Source organism: Gymnodraco acuticeps, unplaced genomic scaffold, assembly GCF_902827175.1.
Source record: "Gymnodraco acuticeps unplaced genomic scaffold, fGymAcu1.1, whole genome shotgun sequence".
In the NCBI taxonomy this organism is placed as follows: domain Eukaryota; kingdom Metazoa; phylum Chordata; class Actinopteri; order Perciformes; family Bathydraconidae; genus Gymnodraco; species Gymnodraco acuticeps.
This window is the reverse complement of record NW_022990158.1, coordinates 617,182-635,721: the sequence shown is the minus strand read 5'-3', so window position 1 is coordinate 635,721 and position 18,540 is coordinate 617,182.

Genomic DNA, 18,540 nt, shown 5'->3' with positions numbered 1-18,540 from the left:
ACACTGCGTTGCTACCCCAGGTCCTAAACTGTAATGGAAATGCGCCACGGCCTTGGACGGCCAGCGAGGCAGCCCGAGGCCTGAGCGAGGACGCTTAAACGGGGCTACCCCGCTGCAGTGGAAATGTGCCATAAGTGCGTCATAGGCGGCTAGCAGGTTCATTGCACAGCCAGGCTCTCGCCTCTCTTTCCTGCGCCTCACCTCTAAAACAGGCGTCAGGGTAGCGCTGGCAAGAGGCAGAGACAAATTCACGAGATGTTCGTTATATCGTTATGACATTAGGGTCATGCAGAGTGAGATCGCTACCCCTTTAAGAGAGGGGTGTGGCGCGTGCATGTGTGCGTGGGTATAGTAGAGCGAGAGTGAGTGAGCGGGATATATGTTTCTATCCATCTCGTGAAACAGAAGAGCTAAATAAATGCAACGACCTCCCAAGAAGAGCTCGCCTCTCTCCAGTCATTCTGATAAAGTGGGTTATTGAACCCGAAGCGCGTTGCTTCTGCCCTGGGAGACGACAGAGAGTCATTCCCCCCTGTTTCCTCGACTACGGTCCGGGAGCCGACAGGAAAAGTTCAACAATATGCATTGCTACCTTTAGTTCAGGGTTAAGGTGAGTTCCAGGCAGTGTTGGGCGTAACGTGTTACAGTATGGAGCTTCAGTAACGTATTACTTTGCGTACGAAGTAATGTAACGCATTACTAATGCAGTTCGGGTAATTACTACCCGTTACAATGCTCAGTAAGTAACGCAGTTTCAAGCTTCAACACAGTATTACCTGAAATGAACGGTGTTTCGTAGGGCTTCTTTTCCTCAATGACCAAGTCGCTGCACATTATCCCGTTTATGACACGACCAGATACTAAATAAATTAGGAATTGACTCCCAATTAATTGAATGATTTATTGACTGAATAAGTCAATAAATCATCATGACGTAACTGTTTACGTCGCCGTTTTTCTCCCAATACCGCCGTCAAACAAACATCAATAGAGGATTGCGTCGGGTAGTTTTTAATTATACGAAGCCAGATTCAATCAGAACTATTTCTTCAAACTATACTTTTTCTAGAATGCCGTGACGTATCGGTCATCATGTGGTTCAGCGGCATTAACGCCGCTGCAGTGCGTGTGCACCGGAGCTTATTCCATTGTTAACTCACACGCCAGCGGTCGCCGTTAAGCATTCACTGTCCGACTGTCACATAAGCAGCCGATAATTATTTCCCATCTCTTAGCAACGTGGTTCAGTATGAATTTACGCCGTCGGCATCACAACACCGTCATTAAAGTTCTCTGGCATCCTACAGGTGACGTTGCTTAGCAACCGAGCTAATCAGTCATCTTGACTACTGTCAATATTATTGCGGCATTAAACCGTTTCCTACACAATAACAGAATCTCAATACTGGTTAGTGCTGCCGGACTCGTATAAGCATTTCAAGGTGCGGTCGCGTTCTATTTAATTGTTCAAGCGCTACTGCTCGTCACAACTCTATTCACTTTAGCGTAGGCTACTAGCATGACTGGTATTGCTTAGGGCAGGGGTCTGCAACCTTTTTGACCTAAAGAGCCATTTTGCTCCTTTTTCCCAAAAAATGTTTTGTCTGGAGCCGCAAAACATATTTCATAGTTTTGTATTGTTATATCAGACAAAAAATAGTTTTTTTGCATTTATTAGGCTATTTATTACATGATATAAAACTGTTAACCTCTAATAAGAAACAAATAACTCTTATAAGGAGAATTAAAAATAATACACAGGCCTACTTTAAAATAAATTAAACATACAGCTGCACCCTAAAAAGAGTTAAAGGTAGGGTAGGTAAGAATGGAGAAACCAGCTCGAGTGCGCTAGAATTTGAAAGTACACAACCGGAAAAAATATGCCTCTTCCTTCCTTCCTTACAGAGCCCCTCCTCCAACACACACGAACGCGCACATGACCAATGAGGGCACGAGATAAGTTTGTGCACAGATGGAAGGCTGACAGGCAGTTAGGCCATCCAGTTATTTTAGCCGGGCCGGCTCAGACGATTGGTCGTGCTTTTTAGAGCAACACACTCTCACTCCCTAAGCGTCCAGGAGCGACGTTTGGTCAGTGTCCGTGGCGTCCAGTTGTGACGCTCCTAGGCTCCTTCAGCATCATAAAGGGACGCAAATAGCTTTCAACTGATTGCAATGTATTCCCATCTGCGGCGGGATTTGACGCTCATGGAAGCACGGCATTCGTTTGTGTCGGCTGCCCTTAAAGGCAATGTGAGCGTCCATTCCCATTGGATAACGGAGAATTGTACACCCGGAAGTAAGTATTCCTCTTACTGTCGATTGATTTTACAGTGATATCTGCACTACTCATCGACTAAAAAACACCAGATTATCCTTGTTAATTACACAACATTGATTGGTTTAAATTGTGCGCAATGCTTTTGTATTTTTCCCCTTCGATTCGGAGAAACAAATGTTTTTTCTGAGTAAAGGATGGCAGAAGACACTACACTACCCAGAATCCCCAGCTATCGTTTGGACTACACCATGTGCTCTGTTTGACAAACCCCCTGATAGTCCTCAAGCTCTGTGATTGGAGAGTGTGCTCCGAGGGTTACGCCGATTCTCGAACAGCACTTGAAATGGGATGGAACCACGGCAAACTGTCCAAAACTGGATTTGAACGGGTCCACCGCGTCCCCCCCTCCCCGTCCCCAGAACTACACTTGCTGGCTATTCTGTTTCGCAACATGTTCTCTATCTATGGCACGTCTCTACTGGGAGTTGTAGTTTTAAAAGACGTTTTTCGTATTTCCCATAATAAGAAGTTGCCAGTATTAAACTGTGTACATCCCTGGAGGTTTAGGGGATAGGAAACACTCAAATGTAAAACATATAATTAATAAATGGGTGAAAATTGCTTGTGCCCATAATGGGCAGCATTAATATATATACACACATGCCAGCTAATATAAGGTCAGAAGAGCTTTATTTAACAGCTGGTCTTATGTTTGTGACCCCTGTTGTTAATTGATAACATTACATTACATTAATTGATAAGCCTGAAACATGCACTTGTCAAGGTTCAGAGGCAAATTTTGCAAATATGGCAGTAGCCATCGATCAGCTTAAAATAAGATATACTTTATTGATCCCAAGTTGGAACATTTGCGTTACATCAGCATGTGTAACAGTTGTAAATATACAGTGGTGTTTATTTGTAAATCATTTAGTATAAACACACAAATTCTGTGTTTTATATTTAACAATTCTGTGTTCTTTATTTATTGATTGTTCATTACCTGACAAGGCCGGAGATGAAATATCTACATACATCTTATAAGAGTATAATACATTATGTATAATATCAGTTAAAATAAGTGCTTCAACATAGTTAACATTGCTGGAGGTATGCACAAATATTGATAGATGTCTTGTAATGCACTATTGAGGAACCTGCGACCCAAGTTTTTCATTCAATGCATAACTACACCATAGTTGTGTAGGCCTATATGATATGTCAATAAACCTTAGAAAATCTTGAAATCTTGAAAGGGATGTGCAAAATAGTCATTATATACAGTCTTTAATTAACTATTAGTAGAGAATAACGAGTAATGAATATACTTTATAGGGATCCTATTAATATCTAATAATAAAAATAATGAAATTCAATAACATGCTTTAACCACTAGGTGTCCCTTTATATCAGCTGTGCACCTTTATGGTGTAAATACAGCCTATCTACCAATTGGATCAAATATAAAAGTCAGCCGAATTAGTGTTGATACTGCAAGGAGATGTATTGTGTGAAAATAATGTAAGATGTTGTTTAATGGCTGATATATTTATGATCCACGTCACGTTTTCAGTTCCTCATGTTTGTCTAGAAGTCTTTCTCAGCAGGGCTCTATAAGAAATACAGAACTACGGCAATATGTAATATTGAATGCAGCCGACCGTGTATTCACAATGCCGTTATGTGATGACTTTCAAAGAGAAAGCAAGCACCTCGGAATAAAGTATTATTTTATTTTTAAAAAATGTTTTTCTCGGTCTGTTTCCGGTATTTGTTAATGACGATGTGCGTGAGATGTGAGACTGGAATTGCACAGGGAGAAAATAACGTAGGCTATCTTTAGATGCGGATTTTGTTAAACTAATATGTTTGCGCTGTGGACCAACACTATACATTGACGGGGAAGGGATGGGGGGGTGGGGGTGTAAGGCAATAAAGATAACACCATTAAACAGTTACACAACATAACAGAAATAATATCGATAGCAGGTCCCTAGCAACCACCTTGGTAACAATGAAAACGTCGTGGATTTCCTGAAGTAATCTTCGTAATAACTGATTTGATTTGATTGATTGAAAAGTTTATTAACAGCTTGTATATTGGGTACAGTACAGTACAGCTCAAAACATACAATTGTTAAGGGGATGCAGACCAGAAAAAGACTTTTGTCTTGTTTACATCAGGGTCCCCCATTTCCAATTCATCATGACTAGCAAACTAAAGATCATGGACATCCACTGCACACATAATCTGAAATAACAACTCATATTTCTCGCATCAAATAACATCAAAACGCATTTTAATGGCCAAACTAACTTTAAAATTGGCATTTTCCACCGAGAATAAAACGAAGTTCGGCCATGTTTTCTTTTTCTGCAGGGAGAAATTTGAAGATCACGTGACATAGACGCCAGCCATTGGAATGAATAGTGAAAAAAACGGGGTTTGTCAAACAGAGCACATGGTGTAGTCCAAACGTATAGCTTGGGGGATTCTGGGTAGTTGTAGTGTCTTCTGCCATCCTTTACTCCGAAAAAATATTTGTTTCTCCGAATCGAAGGGGAAAAATACAAAATAATTGTACACAATTTAAACCAATCAATGTTGTGTAATTAACAAGGATAATCCGGTGTTTTTTAGTCGATGAGTAGTGCAGATATCACTGTAAAATCAATCGACAGTAAGAGGAATACTTACTTCCGGGTGTACAATTCTCCGTTATCCAATGGGAATGGACGCTCACATTGCCTTTAAGGGCAGCCGACACAAACGAATGCCGTGCTTCCATGAGCGTCAAATCCCGCCGCAGATGGGAATACATTGCAATCAGTTGAAAGCTATTTGCGTCCCTTTATGACGCTGAAGGAGCCTAGGAGCGTCACAACTGGATGCCACGGACACTGACCAAACGTCGCTCCTGGACGCTTAGGGAGTGAGAGTGTGTTGTTTAGAGCGCTACGGCTTCCAGAGATTAATGTTTGTATGTATTTATTGTCAAAGCATTTAATATATTCATTGCTATCGGGACGTTAAGAGCATTCCATGGAATCTAACAAAAAGTGTTTTCTGAAATAAATTACATACCCCATTGAATTATGACTGAAGATCGTCAGCTGTCTTCCTCTCCCTTGTTGTTCCTCGATACGTAAAGGCTGCACCACCGTTGACAACTTCTCTCTACATATCAAACATACCGGTAAACCAGCATCGTTTGCTGTGAAAGCATATAACTCTGTCCACACAGAATTAAATCCTGTGTTCCTCCGGTACTTTTCTTTGATTTATCCATAGTTCGCTCATCGAGCCGGGGGTCAGGTTATTCGCCTCCAAGAAAAGGCGCTCGCGCGGGACCGTAGCAGGATGTGACGCATATTTTAGTTGACCTATTTTAAAACCGTTTTGTTTTTTATTTATGTGTCACAGTATCACCTCAAAATACAAGATACGAAACATTTTCAACCATGCAACAAAATATAAATAGTCCTATAAATACTTTTATTTTATTTCCTTCTTATTTGTGTCTAAGCTCAAGGGAGCCAGAGCAGAGGGCTTAAAGGGCCGAATGCGGCCCGTGGGCCGCAGTTGCCGACCCCTAGTTTAGGGCAATCTCGATGACAGCGGTCAATGTTCCCCCTTTCTACGCACGGAGATAATGTAATCTTAATAGTGCGCAAGCCAAGGCTGGCTCTTCAAAGCAGATATTAACGACGTGCTTTAAAGTTCCCGTCAGCAGAACTCTTTCAGCCTCAAGCGGGAGTCAAGTAAGGAGAAACTACGCGTGCATCGGCTATTCGGGTAAATAATGTTAACAGTTGTCTCTCCCCAGTGCATCACCCACTGCTCAGGGAGATCCCCTCATGCGTTGCCTTTACGCCATCTAGTGTTCAAATACAACATTACTAACCTATAACTCCGCTCAACTAGGAAAAGAGAAGAAGAAAGAAGAGAGAAGAAGAAAGAAGAAGAGACTCCTCCAGGAGCACAGCGTTCTTAATCACGAGGAACTATAGGCCTAGTCACACACCTGGAGTGCCTAGGCATCACATCAAACTCATGGTATTAACGTTCCTCTAACCAAACTGCGTGCATCCACATAAACGTCTTCAACAACAGTTGCTCTTCCTCACCGGGCAACCGTACTTCGCATGCGGATAATCTTCGGCACGCCATCATCTCCCGTTTCCTGGACGTGGCATCCGCCGGCCTCACGACGACCGAGTTTTTCCCCGATTCTTAAGGACGTGCACTGCACATCCTCCGTTTTGGGGGGAATATCTGCATGAGATCATCCGCCATAGCGGCACGCTCAGATTTCCACTATCGCTTACACATTTATCATCACACTCGTTGGATCTAACACTAACCCTCCATCATCCTCATTTAAGATGATAGAAGACAGTCTTAATCACTCAATCAGCTTATCAGCATCTATGACTCATCCTGGCGCACTTAACTGCTAATTAAGCTATACTATATCATGGGTCATGTCTCAGTATTTAACTAAGTGTATGTCTTTTTCTGCGTGCATCCTGCACTTACATTCATATTCTCGGGTTCATGCTCACTTGGCTCGTGTTTAGCCAGGTTATGATATTCATGCATCACTGCACTCAAGCTAACCCTGCTTAACCCTGCACGTCAGGTTGTGACCTCCGGGTCCATGTTCACGTTTAACCCTGCACGTCAGATTGTGACCTCCGGGTCCGTGTTCACGTTTAACCCTGCACGTCAGGTTGTGACCTCCGGGTCCGTGTTCACGTTTAACCCTGCACGTCAGGTTGTGACCTCCGGGTCCGTGTTCACGTTTAACCCTGCACGTCAGGTTGTGACCTCCGGGTCCGTGTTCACGTTTAACCCTGCACGTCAGGTTGTGACCTCCGGGTCCGTGTTCACGTTTAACCCTGCACGTCAGGTTGTGACCTCCGGGTCCGTGTTCATGTTTAACCCCGCACGTCAGGTTGTGACCTCCGGGTCTGTGTTCATGTTTAACCCCGCACGTCAGGTTGTGACCTCCGGGTCCGTGTTCATGTTTAACCCCGCACGTCAGGTTGTGACCTCTGGGTCTGTGTTCATGTTTAACCCCGCACATCAGGTTGTGACCTCCGGGTCTGTGTTCATGTTTAAGGCCCTGTCACACTGTCCCGAAATTGACACCCGATGGACACACGATAAAGGAAATGTTCAAATTCGGCTGTGATCGTAGCAACATCGGGCCATTCGTGAGGGCATCTTAAGCCATCGTATGACCGCCGGTGGAGTTTCTCAGGCTCCGGCAGCAACTTAGTGAGCGGCAACTTCGTAAGGCACTCGTGAGGACATCTTGTCAAATCGTGTCATCTTCGTGTTATCATCGGTGCCATCGGGCATTCGCCCTCACTCTGATCGGGGCGAATGCCCGATGGCACCGATGATAACACGATGCCCTCACGATGGCCTTACCGAAGGGCACAATTGACACACGAATTCAACACGAAAATGAACCTTCGCAAGGTCCTTCGGCAATTTGTTGGCATGCCAAAGATTTTGCCACCGCTCACGAAGTTGCTGCCGGAGCCTGAGAAACTCCACCGGCGGTCATACGATGGCTTAAGATGCCCTCACGAATGGCCCGATGTTGCTACGATCACAGCCGAATTTGAACATTTCCTTTATCGTGTGTCCATCGGGTTGTTTTATTGCACAACAAAATCATGTAAATATATTATGTAAATAACCCAATTTGTGTTCTGTGAAACTAAAAAGGATATAATATATTATTTTGAAGGACAGTTGACAGGAAGTTGTTGTTGTTATGGAAACATCATTACGGAGAAAACGTAATATTTTCTACATATAACGACGGATAAAGTAAAGAACAAAGTCTGAAGATATCAGTACAGTATCATAGTACTGTAACACAATTGTTTTTGGTACTTTCATTGCAGTTGTATGTCTTAAATGTAATGTAAATGTTGCCTTCGTGTGTGGTTCGGGGCCATCATCGTGCGAAATTCACAATTCCATATTCATGTGTCCATCGGGTGTCAATTTCGGGACAGTGTGACAGGGCCTTTAACCCCGCACGTCAGGTTGTGACCTCCGGGTCCGTGTTCATGTTTAACCCTGCACGTGCAGGTTGCGGCCAGTGGGTCGCGTTAGGTTTAACCCTGCGTATGCAGGTTGCGGCCAGTGGGTTCAGCGTCATGTTTAACCTGCGTGTGCAGGTTGCGGCCAGTGGGTCAGCGTCATGTTTAACCCTGCGTGTGCAGGTTGCGGCCAGTGGGACAGCGTCATGTTTAACCCTGCGTGTGCAGGTTGCGGCCAGTGAGTCTGCGTCACGTTTAACCCTGTGTGTGCAGGTTGCAGCCAGTGGGTCAGCGTCATGTTAACCCTGTGTGTGCAGGTTGCGGCCAGTGGGTCTGTGTTACGTTTAACCCTGCGTGTGCAGGTTGCGGCCAGTGGGTCAGCGTCATGTTTAACCCTGCGCGTGCAGGTTGCGGCCAGTGGGTCTGCATTATGTTTAACCCTATGTGTGCAGGTTGCGGCCAGTGGGTCAGCATCATGTTTAACCTTGCGTGTGCAGGTTGCGGCCAGTGGGTCAGCGTCATGTTTAACCCCGCTACGCCAGGCATTAACCCATGGTTGGCGTTCACGTAAGCCCAGCAGTGATTCCGGCATTGTCATCATGTTCCCGTGCTAATCTCTCATTTCATCCACAGATCTCCGCAGTCAGCCCGTAAGGTAAGAAATGCTTCACATCTCAGTACTTCATACTTCACTTCTTTTGGGGGTTCATCGGAGCGGTTTTCCCCTCCTGCAAACCGGGGCCTAATCGCCAAACATCATTTCATTTACTTGTTGTAATCCGTCAATCACTATTCCCTCATATCATGTGTCCCGGTAATAAACATGTATTTCATAAATCACGTCTCTCTTGATTGAAATGAAGCTTAGCGCAAGTTCAATTAGGAAGACCAATATCCTCTGGTGTTACACGTCATTTCAATACTCTCTCCTCTCCCAATAATTGATCGGGGGCGTTACTCCCCAGCTAACCAATCATCGCACCCGCTAACCCCTTTAAATCTGCTCTTCCCTCTCTGTCAGTTGTCATTTCAGGTGTCAACGCACAACCCTCCTCCACCCCTTCGCCTCCCGTCTCCTAATACAGGGCCAAGCTAAAAACGTTCTCCCTTCAGACCAGACCAAACTACTTATCACCACCATCAGTGTCTAGACCCCGGGGGGTTCATCGGAGCGGTTTTCCCCTCCTGAATGATCATCCTGCAAATCGGGGCCTAATCGCCAAACATCATTTCATTCATTGTTGTAATCCGTCAATCACTATTTCCTCATATCATGTGTCCCGATAATAAACATGTATTTCATACATCACGTCTCTCCTGATTGAAATATCGTTACAATTGAGGTAAAGGACATCCTCAACTTTGAGTAGGTGAGAAGTTAGTGACACAATTAACTTTTCAAAGTTCCTCCTTTTTCATCTTGTGGTAGCGTCAATGAAAAGTTGAATTAATAAACTATTAAAAGCACCCCTCACGGATTTTGCTGCTACGGCCTTATGTACTTGGTTTCTGGTATGACCAGCAGCTTATAATGTCCAACGTTAGCTAATATTAGCAAACCAATTATACATGTAGTTAATTTTCAGCGTAGGACTTCAAACAGTTAATCAAAAAAAGGAAATATCTTTAACGGTAAGTCCGAAGGTAGCAGTAACATTAGTTATGATCATAGCAGTGCAGTGTGTTTAAACGTTATTGTTTTTTGTTTTATTCAAGGATTCAAAGGTTTTATTGTCATAACCAGTGATGGGGTCGTTACTCCAAAAAAAGCAATATATTACATAATACTCATTACTTTTTAAAAAAGTAATACATTACTTTACTTCTTTACTCTCTACATCAATCAATGTTTGTTTATATAGCCCAATATCACAAATGTTACATTACTCTTTACATTACTTTCGCGTTATTCAGCAACAGCCTACAGATGTAGCACTCCAGATAGGACTCCACCCAGCAGATTCCAACCAAAAACCCAGGGGATCCCAGTGGCTGGGGGGGCGTTGCCAAATTGGTAGAGGGTATTGCCAAATTTCCCCATTTGTTCAATTACAGGATTTAACCATGAGATGGCACTTCATTCACAAATACACAAAGACAACTGGGTGTTGTAGAACTTAGTCTGTTTGCAATGTTTGCAGCCCTGCAGTTGTGTTTGCTGAATACTGTAGCATGTAATCACTTATTTGTTATGGTTTTCACAAGCTACTATAACGAAAACACATCAATATTTTAGATCAAATCAAGTATATCTAATCTTATTATCTTAATTGTATTTCAATAAAATATAGTCTATATAATAATAATAATATATAGTCTATATATTAAATAATCATAATAATATAAATGTTTACACTTTATTTTTTATGCTCATACTTTTACCTTTACAATAGTTTGCTTTAATATGCAGTATATTTTTTGTTGTGGTGTACACAGTACAGTAGATCGAAGTAAATAAACTCATACATTATCACGTTTTTATACAGTAATGTATTGTATTATTAAGTAATATCATACATTAACCCCATTATAGCAGATGCCACATTGAATGGATGAATACATTTATGCATCAATAATTACAACGGAGTATTTCTAAATATAAGTTGTACAAATGATATGTATTTAATACTGATAACATAATGATTCATTTTACTTTCAGATGATAATACGTTTCACTTGGGAAATTGACAATTTTGAATGCAGGACATTTGCTTCAAACACGTGTTTTTACCTAGGTAAATAATTGGAATACTTCTTCCACCTCGGATTTTAACCTGTCACTGTTTATACAACTTTAATTACATTTTTGATATTTCCAGAGACCCTTTCAGACCGGCAATGCTGCCCTGCATGTAAGAAATGTCCTATCCCCCTTGGGAGACTTTCTTCACACATTCCGATGGGCAATTAGTTTTAAACAAAGAGTCCGCAACATAGGCTGCTATCTCTTGTTAACAGAGGGGGATGGTAGAGCTTTGTCAAACCGTTAGTGGATAGGAGAATTCAAAAGGATTTAGGAGAAGAGACTGCAGTGCTTTGAGAATCCGACTGCACTTACACTATCGACGTATTTCTGATGAATAAGATAATAAGAACAACAACAAACCAGCTCCGTATTCTATCTAGATACTTTGCAGCACGCTCCCACTTGTTGTACCTGGCAGAGCAAAAAACACTCCAGCCTTTTATTTAAACTTGTTTAAAACATATCTAAATAAATATGTGTGTCCCGGGCCATAAATGTAAGTATGCTGTCAGATAAAGCCACGGCATCACAATTCCCGTATTGCATTCAACCCACCAGCTTTTATAGAGAAAATAAGTTATATAATAATTAACCAGAGAATATTGAGAAACATGTTTCTCACTATTTTATGCATAGAAACAACAGGCTACTGTGTGTGTGAGGAATCAGCTGTTTATTTCATATGAGTTTCATTGTGGCAGCGTCCATCACTGCTCTCCCTGGTTGCAATACACAAAGACAGCTAACTGTAAACTTGTCACTCAGACGGGGGTGGGGGCCATGGCTGATGGGCCATTAGGTGTGTAAACACACAGATCACCTGAGAGCTGCCGTTTCATTCGGACTATTTAAAAAAAAAAAACGGTCTGATTTTAACATTGCACAACAATGAACTCAATGTGTGATTGTTATAGCAGTAATATTAAACACTAATAATACAGTAAACTATTAACAATAGTATAATATTATAGCCCATTTGCCCATGGTGAGATGACGAGGCTTCATTACAAATTAACCTCTTTTTAGTGAATTACTGAGTTTGGGCAAGTTAATAAGGTTTTAATGAAGTTGACTACAGTATATTCATATTTGTCAGTGCTTTCATGTCAATTTGGCGAAGATAAACATAAATGATCGTGGTGAAGATCATGATTAAATTAGGATTACAAATCGGTAGTGAGAGCTGCTACATTTCCTCCTGTCGGATGTGATTATACTACATTTATTAGTGCTTTCATGTCAATTCGGCGAACATATGATACATTAAATGATCGTGAGGATGATGATTACAAATTGTTTATATGAGCCGGTCTGCATTTCCTGATGAAAAAACAAACCGATGGTTTTGTACTTACGCCAACGTGGATTAAACAACATTATTTTGTTAAATAAAAACATGGTGATGTTTTGTAAATTATTACATGTCTCTTATTTAGCACAGAATATGATCCTATCCGTGACATATGGATCTTAACAAATATCCGCTATATCAGATACCTCTACTGTAGATCTATCAGCTGTTTATTTCACATGAGTTCCAGTGTAGCAGCTTTTTAATCACTGCTCCCCCTGGTGGATCCATGATCCATTGCAGCTGGTTTCATTATAATTAAATGTATTTATCAAGGGGGCGTATCAAGTCCTGCGGGGGGTTTTCCTTTTAGCAGGGGCCCACCCATGGGCGTCGCCTGGGGTAGGCATCCGGGGCTTTAGCCCCGGATGTTTTTTCTTTAGCCCCGGACAACTTCTCCCTCAATAATATAATACATTAACCTACTTTACCTATAGGACAGACGGCAGAAATGTAATTTCCCATGTTCAGTGAATGCAACACAGAGGCAAGACGACGCCACCAGACCAATCAGAGAGTTGCATGGACATAAACGTGTTTTATTGGCTGACAGGTACGTACCTCTCCTCTGTGACAATGTTTAAACTTTAAACTGTCAGCCCCGGACGCGGAGATTCTGAAGATGGACATTAGACATTTCTTTAATAAAAAAGACGGCAATTATCAGGTGGTGGCTCACACAACAACCCCAGAGCCACCACCTGAGCCAGATGAACAAGGTATGTACCTGTCAGTAAACTTACAAGTTATGCGAACATGTAAGCAAAGCATAAATTATAGCTACGTTGACGTTACTTTGAATCGCGCGGGTAAGCTAAACCGTTAGCAAGTAGCTATAGCTAGCCAGATATATTAAATAAACACTTTGTCATACAATCTAAATGTTGTGTTTTTTAGCGTTACTTGGTGATTTCAAAGAAAGCTCTCTGGGAAATGTTGACTTACTGTCTGTGTTCGACATGAAGCTAGAAGCTGCCTTACAGTACACAGTTGATCCTGATTCCGGAGTCCTGTCAGTTAAAGTGTTTCATAGTTAGCTTAGCTTAGCATCAACCTAGCACTGAAATATATGGATGTTATGTGACAGTATTTCTGAGGAAAAGTCAGCTGAAATGGTGGCATAGTTGCCATTGCTTTACGTGTCGACAGCATGTTTGAACATATTTGCAGCAGTAAATGTGGCTGTCTGGCCACTGACGTTGCCATAACAACACCTGCATTTAAATGTGCAACCTCTTTTTGAGACAGATTTTGCATGAAATTGTAATTCTTCTGATTGATATTCCTATTGACAGCTAGTTTCTATGTGAACATTATGAGATGGACAGCCAGCTAACAAGCTTTTTATACAAATATTTCATATCAAAGCCAATCCAGTGGGGCTCCTGAAAGGGAGCAAGGGACACTATGCCCCCAAATATTAAGCCTTGACCCCCATCTTAAAATTGATATGATCAAAAAATGATCTGCGTTGTCGAAGGCCTTTTTTCCTCATTATCATGTCAAATTGTACAGCTTTCCTTAGTGTTGAATGCAGAAAGATGACTATTAGAGTATTAAGTGAAAATGACTATATTAAAGTTTTAAGTAAATGTATTAAGTGAATTACTCAAACTGCATTTGTATAGGAATGATTCTGTCCTATTGGCAGATAACTACTCTTAACAGTGATATCTACAAGAGGTTTCCAATGTAAATGTAACTATTTTCAATTGGTTAGTATTACATTTTGTGACAGTGTGGTGACACTCATTTGAATGAAGACACATGTGTGTATCTTGAAATTCATTTATTTGACAGAGCTGGAAACGGATTGACTTACATACTTGTTTATGTTTACCTACACAGTCATCACAGATGAGCCAAACAGAGGATGAAGAAAGGAGAACAGGAGAAAGGGACACACAAGAAGGAGATACAACAGACAAGAACGACAATGGAGACAACAATGAACAGGAACACCAGAACAGACAAGAGTCAATGGGTAACATGACTGATTTAGGGACTGCAGATACAGGGCCAAGGCAAGTGAGACACCACTGCTTTCCATCCAGTATGTTTGGCCAGCAAAAGAGATCATTTCAACCGCAAACAGCAAGTGATGAGGGATTATTATTTCCTCCTTCCATCCCTTTTTTCTGTTTAATCTGATTACTAACAACTTCTAATAATTTGACATAGTTTATGATTTAATTGGAAAATGAAGTGTTTAAATAATAAACCCGTTTCTGATTCTTTGATTTCTTTTTGACATATGAGTGTTGAGAGATGTATCCATATCTCTTAATGTTGCTCTCAAAGTGCACAAGATTGATGCTTTTGACTTCAGTATTTAAAAAAAGTCTTCCTGGGGGAGCATGGCCCGGCCCCCCCAGAGGAGGTGAGTTCCCCCCCAAAATAGCACTTTATCTCTGCCTATTTAACTCCGGTGTAGTGTCCCCTCGTCAACAGATCACTCAGAGCTGGTGATTACTTTCCTGCATTTCAATGGACAGCATATCAAAAGGACACGTGAGCTGCATTGCTTAAGAAATCCTCTCATGCTATCTCTTTTACAAAATAACAACAAAACAAAACCTCAGTGATCGTATAGTGGTAGTATATTTTTCACAAGCAATGTGAAACATTAAACTTATACAAACTGGTGTAGAAAACTCACATACCTGCGTTGATCTCCTGGAGTGTCTCTACTCTTCTTCTCCACATCTCTTTCCACCATCAGAGATTGCAAACATTTCAGAAACAGCAAGAGGTAGGGGACAAACAACTTGTTTGCTGGGCATGTCAAAAACCTCCCTGCTTTGATCAAGACTTTAGGGAGCCTTTCAGCCCCTCTAGTAAAGGGACTGGAAAGCAAGCTTTGAACATGCAGTACCTTCTACATGCTGTCATGTTCCAGACACTGCTCTCAACCACTCAGGGCCTGCACACATACCTGCAGAAAGAAACAATTGACTTGGTGCAGGCAGTAGATTACAAAACAGCAGTTGAGAACACACTGAAAAGTTACCAAAGTAACGAGAAAGCACATGAGGTCTATGACAAGACCAAGGCCCTGTGCAATGATCTTGATATTCCCGAAACTGTGACGCAGAGGAAAAAGCGTAGAAACATGGAAGACTTTGTAGTCAAGGCATCATGTGGAGCAATGTGAAACATTAAACATAAATAAACTGGTGTATAAAACTCGCATACCTGCATTTCAATGGACAGCATAAAAGGACTCTGAGCTGGGTTCTGGTGCTCAGATTAGCTATTGATGATCACGTTGATAAATCATATAAAACAAATAGCCAATCACACTAAAACATGTTGCTGTGACTGTGAGCATTAAACAATTAACATTAACTAAACAAACACAACAGTACGTTATTGTCCTTATAAAATAAAAACACACATTTTGTCCACCGAGATAATACAGGCACCTTACCCTCAAGAGATCCTCACGTGCTATGAGAATCTCCCACAATGCATTGCCGTAACAAAGCTAATGCAGGCACACGTTTGTGACACCAGATGGCGCAATTGTGTATGTGCGTGTGGGGAGTCTTGCAGTAGAAAATGTGACTGCAGCGCCGCCACTGTGGGCTAAGCCCCGAATGTTTCCAGGTCCAGGCAACGCCCCTGGGCCCACCCCATGCAGATCACGGACCCACATGGGTAGGGGCGTCCGAAATGAGGTGCTACATCCATATGACTACAAAATGAAAAAATAATTTTGAACCTGACATTATCCAATGTTCATAATTGTGTTCCTGAAATGTATTAAAATATGTGCATATTTAATGAGATTATGGCTAATTTGCATATTTAAACATGCTATTTCAGAAAACTTGTAATACAAAAAACAACTGTCTTAATGTAAGTAATTAACTGGATAAATGTATAGCTGATATCTTTAAGTTAAAACAATTACCCTATTCACCTGTAGTGTCTCGCCTTAAGACAAAACATACGACCGGATATCTATACTTTTCTTTAAATTGGCATCACAGTGACAGATGGGTTTCAAGATTGCATTTCTACCAATATCTTCCTCTTCCTTTGCTTTCCACACCTGAATGCAATTAAAGCCCACTCAAATACTCAAAGGGATTGGTCAATACTACCTACTGCAATATCAAAATCTTAACCAGTTGCCTACAGATTCTGTATTCATAAGCAGATAACTGTTCATAGAAATAAGTGTTAACATTAAGAGATTAAGTTGGTTAGGATAAATGTTCCTTGTACTAAGACAAATAAATGAAAGGAACACTCCTAGGATACAAATGATATATTCAAGCAACTATTAAGGGCACTATTGTAGTGCTAACGGCTCTTTACAACTTTCCCTTTTTCAGGGCCGAGGAGCCTGCCTGAGGCTTAGCCTTTTCTGTGTATATATCCTCTTTCCACACTCACTGGCTCTACCTTCTTCCCACTCTCATTCCTACTCTCTGTCTTGAGCTCCTCTTCTAAATTAAGCTGTTTATGTAACGCTGGAATTGTAATGTGACAGGTGTGGTTAAAGCTGTTTTTAATTGATCAAAAGGTAGAATTTCATGTGGTCATCAGAAATAACAGGTTTGAGTTTGGACTGTTAAAGCAACATAGATAATTAAAACAGATGTGCGCGCAGTGAAGAGCGGGCCCTCGCGTCTATGCGCCTGTCTGAGAGGGCAGCCGGTGGCCCCGGCGTCAAGTCGATGTGCGCAAGTCCTCCGAAATGAGCCGTTTGTCAGTTCTCTAATTTCTGCGTCCCAGACTCCTCGGTCCTCCGGCAGCGACCCGGAAACGGATTTCAGCGCACCGTCTCGAAGGAAAACAAATTTCTCTAAAGGCTCGTCGAGGATCGATTGTCGAGGAGGCTGTCTGGAGGAGCCGTAACCGAGGATACACTGATTTAGAGGAGAGAGGAGTCTCTCTGGAGGAGCTATAACCGAGGGTATACTGATGTATTCTCCGGAGTCGATTTCAGCCAACAGTGATGTTTAAAAGAGGTGTGACTCATGGCTGGACTTCTGTCAACGAAGCACAACTCTGCAAACTGTTCCCGTTGTGATTATAAGTTATTTAAGATGATCAAATGTGCATCAGACTTTCTGCCCTTTACCGTTTGTTTACTCACTAATCCAGGCCTCAACGCTAACTTTTAAAAGTGGTTGCCAGGCATCAGCTTTTGGTTTCCAAAACTGAAAATACGGTTGCCATTTTTAGTCACCTTATATTTTAAATAATTAAGATAATATACAGTTATACATCAACTTAATAATGAAAATGTGACACAAAAGAATGTTCAAATGCTTTACAATAAGTAATTAACACAATTATTTGAAACCTAAGTGGTAGTAAACGTGTCCACCCTCAATTGCTGGTATACTAAATACCAGCAGTGCAGCTGTTGTCATGTTCTTCACAGATCCCCCAAAAATGAATTGAGCAAGTCACTAGTTTCTTGGTCATCCCTTTCAAATGTGGGTTTTCTTGACCTTTGTGCTGACCCCCACCATAGATCCACTGGCCCTTCAGCATTGAAGTCTTGATTGTGGTTCTGTCATTGGCCAGACTAATACATTTATAATGTTAAATAAATGAAAACCAATCACAGTTAAGAATTAGATATGAATTATTAATGCTGTAAATTACCTTTAATATGTCTAGCTATATTTAAAATGTGTTACCTTTTTATAGAAGTTATTATATTTGTATGCCAATATGTTCCTATGGTAAAGTTTCGTTTTATTTTGGTAGTAATAAGATCGGGACTCTTATTTTGAAGGAACTTTTACCGGAAGTGAATTCACAACGGAGCAGAATGTACATATATATTTCGCCTCCCAAGACTTTACACATTTCCTCTTTGCTTTCGTTCGGGTTCATCTGGCGCTTTATCAGTTGAATCCCTTTGAACATTCGTTTGAGATGTTGACGGGTTGGCTGAACTTTTTACCGCACAGTCAAACAACTTAATTTGCTTCGCCATTTTTTGTAAAACAAACACACGGCGCACCGCGCACGCGAGTAAACGTGCATCGCTTTCTGGCTCCGTAATCACACCAATGCACGTGCAACTTAAGTATCAGGTTCCGACTGGTCACAACAATAAACACA